The sequence below is a fragment of the Gymnoscopelus braueri genome, assembly GCF_963280865.1.
Source record: "Gymnoscopelus braueri genome assembly, chromosome: 6".
Classification (NCBI taxonomy): Eukaryota; Metazoa; Chordata; class Actinopteri; order Myctophiformes; family Myctophidae; genus Gymnoscopelus; species Gymnoscopelus braueri.
The window spans coordinates 41020784-41041707 of record NC_137607.1 but is presented as its reverse complement, the minus strand read 5'-3'; the positions used below and the strand labels follow the sequence as shown (position 1 = coordinate 41041707).

The 20924-nt window shown below is 42.3% G+C and overlaps 1 protein-coding gene across 3 annotated transcripts in view; it reads right to left on the bottom strand.

The window, feature by feature from the left end:
- atp13a3 (ATPase 13A3) overlaps positions 1-20494 on the bottom strand; it is a 68739-nt gene extending 48245 nt beyond the window's left edge. For 2 of the 3 annotated variants that reach the window (XM_080431725.1, XM_080431727.1), the window contains exons 1-2: positions 20311-20494; positions 7744-7824 (exon numbers count right to left, since the gene is read on the bottom strand). The gene's annotated coding sequence lies outside the window, so the exon portion shown is untranslated. Of the gene's footprint in view, positions 1-7743; positions 7825-15249; positions 15294-20310 lie in introns of all 3 variants that reach the window. The other variant, XM_080431726.1, reaches the window with a different exon arrangement.
- Between the last annotated feature and the right edge of the window lie 430 nt (positions 20495-20924).

The following is a 20924-nucleotide window of genomic DNA, read 5'->3' as shown; positions in this document are numbered from 1 at the left end:
GAGGGGGGAGAGACTTTTCAGTAATGTTGCTTGCAAAAATTGGTAGTTGCGTGTTGCGATTTTTTGGGGCTCGTTTCTAAAGTGTAGTTGCTTATTTAGGCTCGTTTCCAAATGTTTAAATTATTATTTAAACCAGTGGTTCTCAAATATATTCATGAAGATGTTTTGTGCATGCGTGTTGTTAGAATGTTTCACAAATATTCCACATTTTATTGCAAGAGTTTTTGAAAATAGACAATCTACAAGCTCCGTTGTGAGCTTATAGATCAAAATATGGCAACACTTCAGACTACAACAGTCTGTTGTAGTCTGAAGTAGTCTGAAGTAATCTGTTTGGTGGAGAGTCACCTGAATATGAACCATTACAACCAACCACTACTGTATGAGTGGAATTACATCCAGTTACAGTAGATTCCAGCTCACTATAAATGGAAAAAACAACTTAATTGCCAGATGGCTGTGAAGAGAAATAAAACAAAATAAAAAAAACTTGCTGAATGTTTTCCGTCACTTCCTGACCTGGTGTGACCAACTGTGCAGGTGGTCAGAGGTCCGTAATAAATCTCTCAGTCCTGCATGCTCGGGATGCCGACTGGGTTTCCACCCAAGCAGGAAACATCCCAACATGCCAGGCAGTGCAACCCCAAGTACCGTAGGTGGATGGTCTGATGGGTTCATGGGCGTTGTGCCACACTGAGTAGGTGTGAAATAACAAAACAGACTGTTTGTGCCCAGTGGGACGCCCATCCTCTTTGTGCTTGGGGTGGATTTGGGTGGATTTGGGTGTCACTGGATCTAGATGCGAGTGGAAGATAGAACAAGCCGGCATGCTGCCGAGAGTTTGATGTTATTTGTACTGCAGGCAGGGTCCACACACATTTTTAGCAATGAATTTCCAAAACTTTTCCAAAACTTTTCCAGAATATTTAGCCCAATTTCCAGGCCTACATAAAAATCATTCAGCGCAATAATGTCTCTTACTCCTATGTACAATGCCCAAAGATAGGCAGTGTAGCAAAAATAAAGCATAGAATGGTACAATTCCATTCCACATTTCGTGCAAAATTAGGGCATGCACTCACTGCAATACAAGACTCATTATGGCATCCGTATGACTTTTTTTTATAATAATATTGCCTTGCATTTGCCCCATTTATGAAATTTAAAAGTAATGCAAGGATGCAAGGATATTTTAAATTACACTTTTGTTGTAGGTTTTCCTATGTTTTTCCTATTAAGTTTTCAACAAGAGGATACTGTCAGACACAAGGAGGGATGAACATAATTATGTAAAACCAGCCAGCTCTACTCGGGTCCTCTTCTCGCTTTACCCAGTCTTTAAACTTTTCATTTGTAAGCCACAAATTATTAAACAAACATTTCCCTGGCATTGTGGATCATACTACTAGTTCAACCGATATATTTTAACTGCGTTCGTTTACGCTTCACCGACTATTCACATGTTGCTCGCAATTGTTTGTTGGGACAGCAAACACACAACCTGCACAAGTTGCCAGGTTAGTGTCACGTGACAAACAAACAGCTCTACAAGCTAACTACTCATCACGCTGCAGCACGTTGTGAGCTTATAGCTCTGTTCTTTTTATCACGTGACACCAACCTGGCACCCTATGCAGTGCAACCTAACAATTGAGACATACATTAGGCTGCCATCACACAGCCCGTTCGGTGAAAAACTACTTATGTTACATATTTCGTGTAATGTTATACATGTTTATGAAAATGTTTTGTGTTAACAAAATCAATAGCCAAAAACAATGCATAGCCAAATATTTTTTCAGGACCCTTGATAAATTCCAGGACCTTTGATCAATTCCAAACCTTTTCCAGTACTGGATTTTTTAAATTTTTATTTCAAAATATTTCCAGGAATTTCATGACCGTGGGGACCCTGTGCAGGGGCTCGAAATTTACTTTTATACTTGGTAGTACACAAATTAAAGTTGGGAGTACTAGCAAAAAACGACAATAGGAGTACGGTTTACAAGTAACATAAAATGGTGAAAGTAGCCTTAACCCAGTAGAACCAGGAAAGCATCATTTTAGATTTTTGCGTTGGCTATTCAAAAATAGCAGATATACAAGCTCACAGCTTGTACATCTGCTATTTTAGAAAGATCTTGAAAGTGTGAGAACTACTGAATTAGAAGGCTTAAAAACGATGTGGTAGGCCACCACTGGGGCTTCAAGCAATATCCTGGGGCCAGGATCTCTCCTGGCTGTCTGTCCCTCTTCCATCCATCTCTTCACTGAGACTGTGGCATCAAACATCTCCAGAGGAGGACCCTCTACACCAATTCCAACCAGATGTTCAACTGTGTTTTTTATTTGTTCACTTTCATAACCCATTTGGTTGGAATCTCTAAGTTATAAATTAATTGCAATGTAAATATAGTAACATGCGGTGTAGTGGAGGGTGTATAGACCTATACATCATTACATGGCAATTGCGTATATTCACTTCTAATGTGTACATCAATCAGGTTTTTAGTGTATCTCAATAGGCTACATAATTATTGATTCTGAATATTTTCAGTTTCATAACTCATTTGCTGTAATATACCAGCCGTTACCACACGCACACACACACACACACACACACACACACGTCTCATTTCTCAACTTTAAAATAATTAGACACTGAACTACGCTCAAAGGACAGTATTATATAACCTGGGCATTGGTCATTACCCAACAAATCAACCGATAGGTCAGCAATGGACCCTTCGCTAAGCCCCACCCACTCCACTCTGACTGGTGGTGCGAAGTTAGTCACACCCAGAATGGCAGCGCCTGGCAAGCTCTGCTTCTCACCCATTGACTTGCATGTTAAATGATGGCTTTTCCCCTTAAAAATAATCTATCATTTCAGGAGCAAGAGCTTCAAAATCTCTTCTAAATCTAGTCAACAAGGACTGCAGTAGGCTATGCACTGGACAAATGTGCATGACATTATTTCAATAAACTAAAAACATGGGAAATGTTAGAGGGAGTAATAGCCATGGATACACGACGGTCGACTGTCACGACTGTCATGGATGAACTTCAACCTGGTGTTTGCACTTTCTCCATTTATGGCCCGTACATCTACATAAACGTTCATATTTCAAATATAAAGTGCTTAACCCATGGCCACGGATGTTACATTTATGTACGGGCTCTCAGAAGTACCCGTATCATCCGTATTGTTCAATAAAAAGCATTTTAATCTGATCGGTGGCCATTTTGTCCATTATGCTTTCAACTGAGTGACCCTATTGGTTGGTAGGTGTATTGCACTCTGATACATTATGAGAAAATGGCCACTGATCGGATTAAAATGCTTTTTATTGAACAATACAGAATATACGGGTACTTTTGAGAGTCCCGTGCATAATTGTAACATCTGTGGCCATGGGGTAACGTTTATATGATGTACGGACCCTAAATGGAGAAAGTGCAAACACCAGGTAGAAGTTGATCCATGACTGTAACAGGAGTTTTCATGTACCGCAGGGTAAGACTGCATTAGCAGGTAATAAGTAGACGAAAAAATGAATTCATATACTTTAACGTGAGGAATCCGAAACAGGCAGCGCTGTGATTCTGAATTTTGTTACGATTACGGTGATTAGTAGCCTATTATAGACACCACCTGGGCGAGTGAGTCGTGTAACTTTCCTGACGTTAAGCTGTGTATGTGTTCAACAACACAGCCATGCAGCCTTGCAGTTTAAGTGCAGATTTTAGCTTGGGAAAAGCAGCCTCCAACGGGTTTGGGTACGTGGTTCATAGTCACCATTGCGTTATCGTGGTATTCCTATTCTTGCTATTATGTTGCAAATGATTGTGTGTGTGTGTGTGGGCGAAATAACATTGACAGCTATGGCAGGTGACGAAAGCTTGCCAGACCTATGCCAGGCTAATCTCTCAAGAACAGATTCTGCACTGCGTGAGAATCTGTCGTGAAGGCTCGTCGTAACATGTACACACTGGGCTACAAGTGGGCGTGCCTTCAGATCAGGAAGCAGGCCGCGCTTTACCCAATCAAATGTAGTGGGCGGGATTCACATGTCCGTCGATCTTTCCCCCTCGAAACAAACCGAAACTAATTTAACAATAGCGTCCGCGGAGCAGACAAAACCACGGAAATATATTCACATTTTAACTTACTCTTTCATCATAGAAACAAGTGGGCTTATAACCAAAACGATCCATGTTCTCTGGGAGAAGTGGTGTTAGTGTTCCGTGTAGAAATATTGTTAGTGGGAATGAAAACACAAGCGCACCAACCGGAAGTGACGCGGCATAGGCATACACAAACACCGGTCTCCTTGCGCTCTGGCTCTACGTTTTCTTCCCCCCAGAGCCAACAGACATAGAACAAACAGCAGAGGGCGCTGTTTTTCATTTTCAGTTGGCGATGGGTTCCCAGATTGATGCCAGGCTAACAACGGTTGCTAAGCTGGCATTGGACAATCGGTTTTGGGGTGGGGTTTAGCGAAGGGTCCATTGGGTTAGTGAGAAAACTTCAGGTTTAGCCCTTGGTTTTCAGGGTTATGATGACAGTGGTTCACTTCTTATTAGGGTATATCACTATGGTAACTACACTAACCTGCTCCGGAGAGGTTCAAGATAATAGATAAATCAATCAATGCATATAAAAGCACCGCCTACTGTCCAATAAATTATCTTGGAAAATGGCATCACCATTCGTAGCAGATCCCATGGAGCTCATGTGTGGACCCTGAGAGGGTGGAGGGCAAGAGAGTTTAGAGACCGGCAAAACTCTTTGGCATTCCTGACAATTTTCATATGAAAGGAAAAGATTCTCAGAGGAGTTATCTGGGTCAGCTTCTTGAGATGTTGGCTGCAAGCAATATCAAAGCCATTTCATTGTGCTCTTGTATACCTAAAGCACATCATCCTATTAAAGAGACTGATTGAAGCACTAAAGCCTTGTACTTGCACTTATGATATCGTAAGTGCAATATCATAAGTGCAAGTACAAGCCAACTTACTGCTTTGAATTATGGTTTTATTTTATTTTTTTAAATCCCCCCCCCCCCAGTCCATTTTACACTGCTGTGGTTGCAGCTGAAAGAATAAGGCTCACCATGAGAAACCTTGTTGCTGAAGAACCTCACCAAGTCAAACCTGGTCGAAACTTGGCCGCGAAGAACAGTTTCCGTGTTGACAGCCAACTCCTTCACCACTGTTGGGGAAATTCCAGTGGGAATTCACCCTCATTTGCTGGGGCAGTTCCTCATTGACAGTAATGCTGTCTATTAACTTGTGTCGACTAAGTATTGATCGAGTGCGGACTAGCTGAAACCAACTCGGACTCCTGAATCGCTATCCTCCACACCTGCCTGTCTAGCATCAGGGTCTTGAGCTCTGCAGTGTGGTTAGCTCTGCAGTCACGCCACAGTGTGTCTACATAGGTGGTGCGCCTCTTCCCCCTCCTAAGTAGCTGCGCCTTGGGTTGGCTCCCAGTGTCAGTTAATAAGGCTATAGCTATTTGACAATCAAATTATCACCCAGAATTCTTATCCAACTGAGGGCTGGCAAAAAGTAAGACAGAACCATGTTCAGTAGTAGACCCTGTAAACCCTGAGCTCACACAAGAACACACAACTCTGGCGACTGGCTTTTGTCATGGCCCAGACAGTAAAACAAAAAAACTAAGAACACAAAATAAATTACAGAGAGAGAGAGAGGGGGAGAGTTTTGGCAAGACATGCTGTCAGATCAACAATGGAGCGACATGAGTTGGGGACAGACGGGATGGGGTGGGGGTATAACGAGAGCAAGAGAAGGAGAGACTGAAAATAAAGTCAAGTAAGTAGACAGAGAAAGAAAGAAAGAAAGACAGAAAGAGGTAGGCAGGCAGGGGGAAATAAACAGAGAGAAAGAGAGTGAAAAAAATATATGGGTTGAGTGCTTTGACCCTGTGGCGAGCGGCGTGTCAGGGTGTTGTGGCCGAGGGCAGGGCAACCCCTGCATCTCCCCTCCTCCCTGTACCACCAGACAACCCCCCCCCCCCCCCCCCCCGCCTGCACAGATCTTATCTACCCACTGCACCCGAGTGCCGTTTCCCTGGCACACAGCAGCATGTTTTGCTTGGGACCAAGCCCTTCCTAGTATTTAACTGTAGGAGCTCCCCACCCCACTCCTCCTCCCCCCAGGCCAGTGGGCGCTAGACACTGGGCGCAGGGCGGTCAAGCCCCGCCACTTCCACACACTCCGCCATGACTGGAAATGCCGGGGTGAGTGCATCATACGTACAAACAACACTTCATAACAACTTTGTCCTGCTAGATTGACTCAGACTAGGCACATAATATGAATAGACTGCCTTCAAACAATGGCCTCAAAGGATGAATACGATGCAGTCGTTGAAAAAGCACAGGCCAAGTTACATGGGCGGTTATGTCACCTAGTCAGATAACAGTTTTTAACCTCGTATGCCCTTCTGGGAGTCCATAATTATAGGCTCCCAAGAGAGATATATTACCCAGTCAGTTACTCCAATGCTAAATAAGTTACCCTTTAACCAGGAACTGGAAAAGAAAGAGTTTATGCTTTAAGTGAGGTGAAGTGCAACATCAGATAGTAAGCACGACCTGGCCGGAGTCCAAAATGACATACATCAAAGCAGTATTAGGAATATGTGAGGGTTGAAGGCAACTTAAGCCCTAAAACTGTAGTTGTAAAAAGATTGGGAACATAGCCGTTAAATGATGTTTTTTTTAACTCATTCACTCAATACATAAATCCTCCACTGCCAGCGATTTTTGATTTTTTTTACCTTTTCAAGTAGTCACAGTTTACAAGATCTGGGATCCATATATGTCTTATATTGGACCTACGCTGTCCGCCACTGTGCTTGGGGGATTCCCATACCGGCCCTAGCCTTCTTGTAGGCCAGCATTTTGTCCTGGCTAGTGTCCTTGTGCCACTGGTGACTGGTGTTTTCATACATCTTAAATCATTTTGAATGGCGTCTTTCCTTGTTGGGAGACTTTCGTTGGCCGGGAGATGTGACCTTTGATCATGTTCTTGCTTATCTTTTTATCTTCGTATGAATGTTGTATCTGAGCTGTATTTTTGTCTTATTATTTTTTGTTTGTTTATATGTTTGTATTTTGTATAAAAAAGCAATAAACATATTTTGCAAAAAAAAAAAAGTAGTCACAGAATATTTATCTCCAGTATGATCGATCCCCAGATCATTGCTAATCACGGGGGGTTTCACTGTGCTTCCACAAAAGAAAAGAAAATGTCATAGCAAACCCCCCGTTCGCTTGTTATAGGCCTTTGAAAATAGTATGTCTCGTCAAAAATACATAGTAAAACACAGGAGGCGAGATACAGGCGATTTCCCAAATACGTTAACCAGGAAGTGAATGGAGCAGTAAATCTAAGGATCACGTGATCGCCTGGTTCTGTGTGCATCCGGGGATGCACACACAAATGTGTTGTAATAGGTTATTAATTATGGTGACTATTCCGTCACCATGGCTTGCCAACTTGGGACGGCTGGCTCGTCAACATGCTAACACATGCTAAATGAAAGGGAATCTCCGCACACGATAGGCTGCTCTCCCGTCTTTTTGATTATGTTAACAAAACAACAACGTTTCACCCATACAGGGCTTCATCAAGAACATGGGACCCTGGGAACATAGGGATGACCCAGAACAAACGCAGTTAAAAGGCTGGTTCTCCAGGTGTCCTTACCTTCAGAGTCTGGGACGCGATGCCCCAGGTAGTCCTCCTCCCCTCGGTTAGCCCACTCTCTCACCACACCAACCTGGACCCCTGGGAGCACATACACACCCATCCATTAGGGAAACATCAGTCAAAGGCCTGGCCAACATTCAGAAGCATGGAATGTGGGTAAACTCGTAAGTAGCTCTGGATAAGAGAAGGCCTGTTACAATTATTACACAATCGCCAAATCGCAATTATTTGAGATCAACGCAATTATTTTTGTATAATCGCCATAACCGTCTTCATGTTTAAAAATGTTCATACGTTTTCAATTTTTTTTTTAAATAATGGAAATGGTAGATGTACAAACTCACACAACGCGTCGCAAACTTTTAGATCGGCTATTTCCACTATTTTCTTTTACAAATGTTGAGTATAAAATGATTAAATATGGCCTATTTTGGCATAGTACATTATTTCATTATTGGTATCGGTCATCGTCAGTCATTTATTTATATATTCCAAGTTATTTGTCATATCTACCCAGTGCAATTTTTGTTCAAAAGCCAAACAGAAATGTAATTTTCATGTTCCAAAGTTCAATGCCAAAAAAAAAACACAATTAAATCGTTAATTGCAATTATTTGTATGACAATTAATCGTCAAGTGCAATTTCATGATTGTGACAGCCCTAGATGAGAGCGTCTGCTAAATGCTTAAATTAGCAACTCCACAGGGGAATTTCAAACTGAGGTAAGACTGTGGCTGATACATCATCATTTTTGGAGATGATCAACCCACTGTCTGGGTGTCACACTAAAAATACATTATGTTTCATTAAATATTCATCTGGGTGGTGAATTTTAAGAATCAACCACCCAGTGTGGCAGTTGTCAAATAAATATTCCCGGGTGCAACATCGTACAACAATTATTACATTCCGTTTCCACCGGGGGCCAGGGAAAGAAAGGTCCCCGGTTCGCACCCCGACCCCGGTGTGTCGTTGAAGTGTCCTTGAGCAAGACACTTAACCTCTTGATTGCTCTCCGGGCACTGTCCCGTAGTGCCCACTGCTCATAAATAGCTATGATGGGTTAAATGGAGGAACATTTTCACGTACAGGAATGCGTAATAAATGTGGGGGACAAAGAAATATCCCAAAAGGAGTGGAGTCCATATTATTATTATTATTACATTAACTGCATGGCAACAGTAACAGAACTCAAGTTTAGTGTTAAGGACTAGTCATCATCCAGAGTTATTTTTCTATTAAAAATGTTTTTCATTCGTCTGATAAAATAGTGAGAAGTAGCTGGTGAATTTCAGAATCCACCAGCTGATGTGGCTGGTGGGTAAATAAGTTGGTTTCTTGCCCAAGTTGTGTGGATGACGAGAGAAAGATCGGTCTGTAAATACTGGGATGTTGAGAAACCCTTCGTGGGGCCTCAGTGCATCAGCTCAACCTCAGGGATATTTATAGATTCTATGGTCAGGCTTGTTGTTGTCCCCTCATTTGATTAGCCTGCCATTGTGTCTGGTCAGCCCTAGTAAAGCTCTGTAGGAAAGGACTGAGGCAGCTGGTGGCCTTTGGTTGGACCACAGAATTAGCTGTGACTGTCATCCGTGTTGCTGGGATGCATTAGTAAACATGGGTTTGAGAAGTTAAGTCATGGTGTTGACATAAAGTCATCACCACCACTGTGATCATGAAATGTACCGTAATTTAAAAATAAATTGTTTTGATGATATGGAAAGAATATTTAACCGATATTATGAAGAATTACATACACAACCTATATTCTATTGTACTGTATATGTGTAAATGTACTGAGGAAAATATACAACAGAGGATGGGTATCTGGTCAAGATATTATTAGTGGCTGGTCATCACAAGGAAATGGGGAAAGACGGAACCCCCGACCCAGGAGCAATGGACAGAGTTGATAGAGGAAATATACGTGATGGAAAAACTGACACCACTTGAGATTGCAGGAAGCACAAATGGAAGAAAAATGGGGAAAATGTATCGTGTACAAGAACTCAAACAGAGGCGATGACTATGGAAACGACATCGGATATTAGATGATGGAACTCACAAATTGTGACTCCCAATCAAAAGTTGACTTTTCATGTTTGTTTTGTTTGTTTGTTGTTTTTTATGGGGGGGGGGGGGGCGGGGGGGCGTTTTCTTTTTGGACACCTTGTGTTGTTTTAAAAAATCTATAAAAATGATAGCAACCAAAATAAAGCGGTTTGACATCTGCTTCGTGCAGTGAGATCCAACGTGCAGTGAGATGTTCAGTTGAAACCTACATGAGCAGGATTCTGAAAACCTACCTCCTCACTAGCTAAAATATAAAAGGTATACTAGAGACAGAATATTAGAGACAAGCACTCCATCAATTTAGACATTTTTTCAAACACTAAAAGTGGCGATACAACAACCTCAAACTGTTGTAGTCGTCAGAAAAGTGTATGTCGTCAGTGCTTGCCAACAAAAGTACGTATTTTCAACTGAACAACGCAACTCATGTTGACACTTTTTACAGCTCAACGTATAAATTAGCTTTTAAACTAAGCGATCAACAAAACATACCACTTGACGCACCTTTGTCTGCACAGTAGACAAAGGTCCACCTGCATCCACCAATCAGACTTTTAACGAATGCGTGTCCAGTGTACAAATTGTGACACTACATGGTATATACAATTAGCCAGTGTCCCTGAATATGAAATGTAATTGATATGTCAGCAGTTTGATCAGCTATTTCCACTGACAATGCTTTAAACTATAAAATGGTATATAAATAGTGTAATATAAAAAAGTGATTAAAATCTGCACCACTTATTGTCCTGGTGACGCAGACAGTATCAGCATCACCAACATCATGAAGTTATTGAGGACACATTCTGGGTTTATACCTGACCTGAGTCTTCAGTTACATACTGTAAGTACAGTCAAGAAGACAAGTTTATTTGTAGTCCTTAATCGCTGTTCCCGTCAATGGGCTTTACAAGCCCACATTTGACAAAGGAAACAAAACAACACTTCCTGAACAGAAAGAAACCTTGGGAAGGTTACGGTTACTGTACATAGTAGTGTTCCCTTTCTACATCCCTCTTTCCTACCCCTCTCCAATTATATGACCTAGAGATAATCCTAAATACGGAAATGCAAATGAGCGAGCGTCACAGGACCATACATCTGCAAGGTTAGAGCTAACAGCATCTATAGGCCACCTCTCAGATTGGTCATTCAAAGCCTCTGAAATTCTTCAACAATGCAGCTCTCAACCCAAACTCTCTGCAGTACTGTATATTTTTTAAGAAAAAGACACGACAAAAGCAGATACTGTATAACTGTGAAGCGCTAACCTATAACATACCATTTAATCCAGTGGTTACAAACCCTGGTCTCCAGGACCCCTGGTACTGCTGGTATTACATCCTACCAGCATTCACCTGGTGCCGTTTTAAAGCAAGCAGTCTAATCATAATGTACTACTGTTTCTCGTAAGACCTGGTAGGATCGAAAACCAGCAGTAATACGAGTCCTGGCAGGAGTACGAAACCAGTGGTTTGAACTATTGCACCTTAGTCCTTTCCAGTACCTTTAACCCAAAGAACACAGGCAATGATAGCAGGGTAGATGTGTGTAAAGAGCTCTCAAATATTGAGCAATTCCTTTGGAGTCGAGTAGAGTAATTTCCTTCAAAGACAGCAGTTCAGCCGCCCCCACAGTGCATTTCACAACATAGCCTGCCCTGCACATGAGCAAAGCTAAATGATTATTCACAAACCAAGGACTGCAAATCAGACAGATTAAAGAATGTTTGTAGTACTTTCTATTCTTTTTCTCCCTCCTGTTCATGAACTTGCAGATTGTTCTTTTTTTTTGGGGGGGGGGGGGGTTAAACAATGAGCCATAACCCAAAGGCAGCTGTCAATTCATGGAAGCATTCCGAGGGAAAATAAATTGTTGCTCGTCGTGCTCTCCGCTCAATATGCTTTCTTTATCCCTTCCTGTCCGAATCACGGGGCATTATAGCTCGGCTTCCCCGTGGGGCCCGTCCTGGTGTAGATCACTTTGGCTATTGGCCTTGGGTTTCAATCTATGACTACCTGCCCTTCCTTTGGTCACAGGACAGGCCAGGTTGCGATCTATGACCCCTCTAGCTTTGTTTTACAGTCTCACTCCTGGGTTCTGTCCAGGCAAAACAACTTGAACATACAGGAAACATTTATTATCTATAACCCGGTGATATCATGATATTCAGTATGAAATATGCTGAGCAAAGACAGCTGTGATCGTAAGTGCAAGCAGTGATTTACGGTCTGAGATAAGCAGTTACAGGTCTGACCACCTGTGCCAATCACAGGAGTATGTAAACACAAGTCAAACGGAATAGTGCGGCTGCCTGTATTGTAGCTAAATAAACAAGAGTTCCTTCCACAACAGTGCGCTTTCAAACTATCTTGCTAGTCTAAACACGAATCAGCCAATTCCAAACCACCTGCAAATGTGAAAAGAAATTCCAAAAACCTTTATTAATAATCCTGAGGATCCTCAGCTGTAATGCAGACACTTTCCTCCCACACCCAGCGGAGCAGAATCCAGAATGATGAAGTCCAAGATCCCCTGGTGTTTTCGAGAGAGCACTGACTTTATATATGAAACCTGTAAGGTGCTGGGCTGACGTTACCATGCTACGAACAGCTTCTGTCCATCCAGGAAGAAAGGGGCGGAGTCGAGTTGACATGGATGAGATGAGGGGAGTGAGGGATGAGGGAAAATGTCTATACGGGATGATATAATGTGCTGGATAAAAGGGGTGTGCTTGGTATCTGACTGAGAGTTTACATCCCAAGAGAGAGCCATGAGATCTGAAGAAAAGTGGAGGTGGGACACGTCACACACATACACACACAAAATAATCTAGTAGAGATCAAACGTGTGCAGAGTTCTAAGTCAAGCCACACGCTCTTGGATTAGAGGCATTGCTCGACAGCCTGGAAAAATCTGCTGATACCGTTGTCCGTAAGATTGTACTGTAGTTGTTGTTTTTTGTACTAAGAGGGGTGCTTTATGGTGCTGAATGGCCCTTGGTGAGGTAGGAGCAGATGTGAAAGTCTGCAATAAGGTTGGGAAATTACCATCGTCCACCAGCCAAATGCTCTGAGATTTGGGCTGTGGATGGCAAGTTTATTTTCCTCCAAGAAAAGATAAATACATTTAAAAAAGACATCACAAAATGACCAATAGAATAAAGCCTTGTAGATTAGAGCAGAAAAATCTACACATCAAACAGCAACTACATTAATAGGAGAGTATAAAAAGCGGCTCTTCTTCAGACTCGGACCGAAGTCTGAGAAAGAGCCTGTGTTGCTTGAAATGGAACACCACTGCATAAAACAAAGTCCTCTTAATTTGAACTATAAGTGTGCAGACCTTTATGTTCCAATTTAAAGTTTGTTTTCTTTGCCAGAGTGACACTTGGGTAGATAACCAGCCAACCATGAAAAGATTCTGCTCAAACAGTGGCTGGTAAATCTTGCCAGATGCTGGAGCCGTTAAAATGTTTTAGGCCCTTGCCTGAATTTGTTTACTACCACAGGCCAAATCATCTTTTGCCAGAAACAGTCATTACACAAGCCTCATTCTTGACAACCCACGTTAAGCTAGAAATGCCACCTACATAAGGTCAACCAAAGATGAACAAAGGAGGAATGTCTCAAAACAGAGTACACTAATGGTCATTATGAGATTTAAACCCTGCCAAGTCATGATGAACCACAGAGGCTGTGGCAAGAGACAGAAATGATGGTAAAGTTGCCTGATCCTTAAACACATGAACCCTAGTGTCCCTATTCTGGGCATGTAATGATAGGAAAACATTCAGAGTGAAAATAGCCAATCTACAAGCTTACAACGCATCACAATATTGGCTATTCTCTGCAAAGAGGGTTGTTGTTGTAGAGGGAAAAATGAGGGGGCCAAGTACAGACCCCCGGGGTCCGTGGTCAACAAAATATTATATAGGGTTTAAATGGTTAATAGATACAGCCTCTCAACATGTCATTCAAATTCTAGTCGATGTTAAACCTTTGAACGTTCCCAGTTCTGACTCCCCCTGTGGCAGGCCGCAATGGACTACTTGTATCTCAGGTTTGCGTTATCATGCAAAATTTCACAGTTGTTTCTATTTTCAACCAAAGCACTTCATCATGCTTCTAGTGATGGAGGGAAGAAGGGGCAGCTGGTTTGTCTTGGCCTTGTTGGAGGTAAACCGCCAGGGCGGCACTATTAGGCCCAGCTCTCTGAAGTGCGAATCAGGGGCTCCGAGGGTAAACAGTACTAGGCAGCTCAAGGGACTTTCACCATGTCAGGACATTTCTCATCCCAGCTCTGGATCAACATTGGCACATCTTCCATCACAGGCTGCTGTCTTAGAGCTCACCTGTGAAAAGTACTCAGGCACTAGCTCAAAGGATCTGGAAACATTGGCGCCACACTTCTCAATCCCCCAACCTAAACCACCACCAAATTTCCAGTTTGAGAGGACACCAAGCTTTCTCTGGGAGTGAGGGTAAAGGTTTAGAGGTCAAAAGGGCAAGATCAATACCAGGGATCTTGACCATGATAGTGAACCTTTTGACCCACTGCAAAAGGGGGTGCTGGGGGGGCGCATTAATGCTCCAGACATACCAAAGGAACTTTAACAATGGAGAAACTCCACTGAGCTTGTGGCGTACCCAAATGCCATTGTCTAACCCGGTCCATAGAAATGCACAAGGCAAACCTGTGATAAAAATAAAGTAACTGCGACAAGCCTATGCTACAGCTCTACGACACTCTACTGAATGAACCAACCAAGATAAAAAAAGCAGATGGAGATAGGTCTTAGCACAGCCAAGCTAATCTCTTATTAACAGACGTAATTCCAAGACACCATTGGTCACAAAGAGACACAACAGTCAATAATGTTAAGTAGCCCATTTATCTTCTTAATATGACTTTAAGGAAGCCCATGGAAAGATTCCATTGGCTTGCTTCATTTACTTTACTACCACAGGTGTTTCCCAACTGACATTGACCACTTTTGTGATATTTGTGAGGTTTCATATTGGAAGTTTTCCTCGAACCGATTGAGGGTCTTAGAGGGCTGGGGTGTCGTTTTCTTTATTTTGTAAAATGAGGACACTTTGTTACAGTAACAGTGATTAAGAGCTACCGTATACAAATAAATGTGAATTGACTTGATTCCACGGCAAGGGTATCCCCGGTTTGTGAAATGTGAAGCCTAGATATTTAACTGATTGGGTCATCTCTCCAACTGGGCTGCAAGCCTTGAGGTTATCAGAGCTATGCTGCCTGGAACTCCCTCAATAAAATGACTCATTGTTCACATTAGGAAGGGGGGGGAGCCACAAGCAAATATAAGCACGTATTATTGTGACCTCTTAGTCACAATTTCCTCCATCAAGTGCCCTATTCATGAAAAATGAAAGTTTTATCTGATCATTTAAACTCACCAATATTGCACCTCTACGGACAGCTTGGGTCATCCTCTTTGTATCTGCAACCACAAATCAGCTTTTGTCATGTACACAGTATGTTGGCTGAGCAGCTTTCTGTCAATAAAGTCTGTGTTGTTCTTTCACACCTCTAGATTACAAGCTGTATCGTGATTCTCGCAACATTTTATTATGTTACTCCTGCGCATGTGCACGTCTGAGGGAAGCCACAAGGCGCTGTTGTTGTTTTTCTATGCATTCCGCGCATGCGTGCTTCCGACGGGTAAAAATGGAGCCGACAGACGAGTTGACAGAGAGAAGCCGCTGGTAGTGTTGCATTGTTAGCGTCCATTCTGCACTACCTTTCATTTCCCCATCTGTCTGATAAAAAGATGACAGCCAACAATCCCAAACTCCCACATCATTCGACACGCGGGCCGCAATCAAGAAATAACGAGCGCAGTCGGGGTTTCATGCGAACCTTTTCAGTGGTGGAGAACGCTGGTTTAAACATTTAATCAGCGTTCAGAACCACGTTACAAAGTGCCAAGTAGATCGCATTTGAGCACAAGTGTATTGCCTGCAATGTATGAGAACATGAAGGCAAGAGTTACTGAAGGGCTGAGCCATGTAGAATTGATTGCCATAACTAGATCATTGTGCTCCTCGGAGCATGTCTCCGCCAGGCCAGGTTGCCTACCCAGGGCACAAAAACTTTGGAAGGAAGTCATAGCCACTTGGAATGGGAAAATATTTTAACTTTTAACATTTTATTTTAACATTTTATTCACACAAGAAGTTACATAGTGTATCTTCAGGCTGGAATCACACATGCGCTTCAGCCAACGCATTTAAAGAGCAAGCCGATGCGCCAGACACGTTCATTTCAACCACATTTCCCATGATGTCTTGCGGGTTGTGGGTAGTGCCGGCATGAGTGCCTGTTTTCCTGTGTGTAGTTGGTTTGACTCATGTTGGAGTGTTGACTCACTGAAAGAAAACTACAAGCGAAATGGCTGCCAAGAGGGGTCAACGTGCGGCACTTCCATTCTATTGGTTGGTGCCCGGTGATTTTTGTGGAACTAAAAAGGTATACAGATAAGAGGATGACCTAAACTGTCCATAGAGCAATATGGTGAGTTTATTGCATTAAATACAATCAGACAAAACTTGACATTTCCATGAATAGTGCACTCTATGAAGTAATTAGTTGTGACCAAGAGGTCGCAACTCGCAATACACTACCTGCATGCTAATGCAAACCAAGGAGATCCACTTGCCTACATTTACAAGCTTGTAGATCAGCTATTTTGGGGGGACAACACAATGTACAACCAACTATAAAATATAAGCTTTAGGTTTACATTTCATATAAACAATGAAGCCAAGCCAGAGGATGAATACATACCATCCATTCCATTGTGATCATACTCTCTGCTGTTACTCATACAATACGCTGAGATGTTATGTAAGGGCTGTATGCAGCTGTGAATGAGCTGGATGCATCAGGCAACAAGTTACCATCTATCCTAGGTGAACTTTGTCCCGGGATGGCCCTGGAAGATTTAATATTAAAGCTGGTATTTGACATTAACCAACTACTGGAAATATATCCGAGGGGAAAAACAAAGGACACAGGATTGAAACAGGACTGAGATATATATATATATATATATATATATATATAGAGAGAGAGAGATATGTGTGTGTATATGTTAAAAAGTCAGCATTGTAGATTGTAGTATATTTTGTGTATTTCTTTAAAGCACAGTGAGTTTTCATTGTGACTGTGTGACACAGAGATCTTGTAGACAGATATGCCACAAAAATCATTATTGGGTCCCTTGTTACTTAGTTATAATATCTTAAATCCAAAAGCTCCAGCATATACTATGCTACGAGACACAATAAACATTTTGGCAAAGGGAAAGGAAACTAGGCATAGGCCATACATTTTTTTCCCAAGCTTTCACTAGAAATTAAACTGCAAGTGTGCATGTTTACACCTTATATTTCACAGACAATATTTAAATCAGTGGTTCTCAAACTGGGGTCAGGGGACCGCCAGGGGTCCTTTTGGCTATTCAAAAATAGCCGATCTACAAGCTCACAATGTGTCGTGAGCTTGTAGATTGGATATTTTTGAAAAATTCAGAAAAAAAAAGATCATACAATTCTTCTCTGATGGGGGTTCTGATAACAGGAACGCTCACCCTAAAACACTCACCCCCATTTTTTCCAGACCGCTCGCCCACAGCGGTTCTTGTATTCGTGTTACTGAGGTTAAGGTGAGGAAAACGTTTAGGATTAGGCATAGTTTTACTGAGGTTAAGTTTAGGAATAAGGTTAGGTGTAGGCATAGTTTTACTGAGGTTACCTTTAGGAATAAGGTTAGGTTTAGGCATAGTTTTACTGAGGTTACGTTTAGGAATACATGGGGTTGACGGTTCCAAGGTTGCCGGATTTGACCCGGGGCGAGCGTGTTTTGGGGCGAGCATTCTTGTATTCGGGGTTCCTGGCACAAAGTCTTTCAAAATGGAGGTCCGCAGTCTGTTACGTATCAATTTGGGGGTCCTTGACATGAAAATGTTGGAGAAACACTTTTAAACCACACCTCCTCTTTACGTATTATGTTTTTACAGCTGTGTTAAATGCGTGGCAAGATAAGTACACCAATTACAGTCACCTAAATCTACCCTCACATGAACTTTAAGACCTACACTGTCAGTTACTGACTTTTGACTACTGACTCCTGTCTGGACTCTGGTGCACATGGACTTCTAGGATGTACATTGCCGTTGAACTTTGGCAGATGCTAGTGAAGGATAACTGCTGTTCTCTGTCAGGTCAATTTGATCGAAATGTCTAAACTAAGTCTAAACTATAATGTAGCTTGGTGTGCAGGTTCTATCCTCCCCAACGCGTTATCATGGATCCCACGCCAGCTCTTGGCAAATCCTGCTGTGATTGGTCAGTATTAGTCACTGTGATTGACAGTTCTCATTTTTGCAACTATGCCTAAACCTAACCTTAACCCTAACCTCAGTAAAACTGTGCCTAAACCTAACCCTAACCTCAGTAAGACTATGCCTAAACCTAACCTTAACCCTAACCTCAGTAAAACTGTGCCTAAACCTAACCCTAACCTCAGTAAAACTGTGCCTAAACCTAACCCTAACCCTAACCACAGTAAGACTATGCCTAAACCTAACCTTAACCCTAACCCTAACCTCAGTAAAACTATGCCTGCCAGGGAGCCAATCAGACAGGTCTATATCCTAGAGCGTTGGTGGGATCCATAATCACTGTTATTTATATTCACTCATAGCCTGTTGATAGATACAAATTGGTTCATACAAATATCCATTCTTATATTTACTGTTGACCAGACAGACTTATTTATCTTGGTTTGGTTCTCTACTCTTTACCAGTCCTGTACCTCTCAAGTGTTTCATGTTTACTGCTGTTGTTGCTATGACACCTGAATTTCCTTCCGGGATCAATAAAGCTTGATCTTCGCTTATCTGTCTCATCTCACCTTAACTTGCTTGCTTGTCTACTCTACAGCTCATCTAGCAGGTCATGACAGGCAAGACCAGCAGACAGCGCTTCTAAAGAGGAGGCAACAAATGAGCCTGTTAATGTGATAGGGCTGTAAATTGTTTCTGGAGAAAGGAGAACATGAACATCCAGAACTGAACCAGGACTACACAAGGAAAGTGGTGAATCCACGAGCCAAGAGCTCATAGTGTAGGATCCCCATCAGCTAGCTAAAGCCTCTTTCATACATGGTTGCCTGCTGGCGTTGCAAGCATGCGTGGTGAGCTTGTAGATCTTCTATTTACTGAGCACAACACCGGCACGCAACTAGTATAAATGAGGCTTTAGAGCCAACCCTTGGTTTATACTTGACTGCGCGCAGTGTCGCGCAAGGAAAATCTCAAAGCCGATCTACAAGCTCACAAGCAAAGCCGTGTCCCTTTAAACGTCCAGACGGGGAGAAAACGGGGCTCAAATCAATCACACTCGGATGTGTGAAATCAAAATTCAGGTGTTCACAGTCACACCATGTATCGTGTTGGACATGATGCGTCTGAAAGCAGCTGGCGGTCCACGGACCACCACAACAACGGCTCCAGTCTCGTGCGTGGCTGAATGACAGCCAGTGTTGGCGCGAGCCATGTCGCTTTTTAGCCAGCCTGGAGTAACAACAACAAATCAAGGATTCGTCCGTGACGTCACGAGTTAGAAGCAGAAGTGCTGCAAGACTCGTGGGGGGCTCACTTTAAACAGGCAAGACCCTGCCGATGTCAATTTAATGTATACTATACATCAATGACGTGCAGTGGTGTAAAGTAACTAAGTACATTTTACTTAAGTACAATTTTGAGGTATGTTATACTTTACTGGAGTATTTCCAGTTTTCAGTACTTTTACACTTCTACTCCATTACATCTCAGAGGCAAATATTGTACTTTTCCTCCACTACAATTATTTGAAAACTTTTGTTGCTAGTTACTTACAAAACATACACTAACCACTTCAGCCCTATATACATTTCAGCTATTTGAAAGCTCATGAGTTTGTAGATCTGCCATTTTCAAAAGATTAAATTGAACTTGTGAAATGGGACATTCTGCATAATGAGTACTCTAACTTTCGCTATTTTAAAGTATATTTTGATGCCAATACTTTTGTACTTTTATCTAGTAAATTTTTTATTCCAGACTTTAAGGCCTATTTATAATGGAGTATTATTTAAATTTTCTACATTGTGGTATTGATACTTTTACTTAAGTAAAACATTTGAGTACTTTTCAAACCACTGATGTATATCAATGACGTGTTCTCAGCCGAACGAGTGACAGCTGACAACTTGACAATACAAATTGGTTCGTCGTATAATATAAGAGTTCACGCCAGGTCCCCCCATAAAAGTAAAGGGCTTACACACCACACTTCCCCATGGTACGTCACGGTCCCATCCTTGGTGACATTATCCCAGGCTTTAGCATGTTAGCTGTAATAGCAGAGAGCAACTGACACATGGGTGATGTGGACAAAATAACAGACACTCACCCAGAACCACCTGGACACGGTGAAGATCACCTGCGCGTCATAATGAGACGAAGGCGGCTTGTTATCTGAAGCGAAGCGTCGTTGAAGCAGGGAAAGAGGCGGAGGAGATGATGTTATCAAATAATGTGGTCGCCACACACAGGGAAGCAGCGGGGAGGTTGGAGGAGGAAGGTGTTCTGTGTTGATGACAGCAACGAGAATGAGTCGTGGATTGGGAAGTGCTGCTGAACTGCCCTGAACTGGCTCGCGGTAGCCTCCGTCCCATAGCCCGGAGGGAGCGATGTGCACCGTGATTGGCTGGCTGGTTGTCAGCGGTGACGCGACGCTACAATCTTACAAAGAGAGAGACAGCGCGTCTGTTTTATAGAGCAATCTGGGAACATGGAAGACTGTATGTGAGAGATACGTTTTTTTTAGAGTACACCATTGACTGTATATCAACGAGTTTATTCAAAGTTTAGATAAGTGATCATTTGTTCTGACTGACATATCTGAGAACGCAAGAGCTACGCTGTAATGAATAGTTTCAAGGAATGCACTTTTATGTGTGTGTTTTATGTTTTAAGTGGCACCGAGATCTTGTAGCCTACGGTCTTGAGATTCAAACCCGGAGG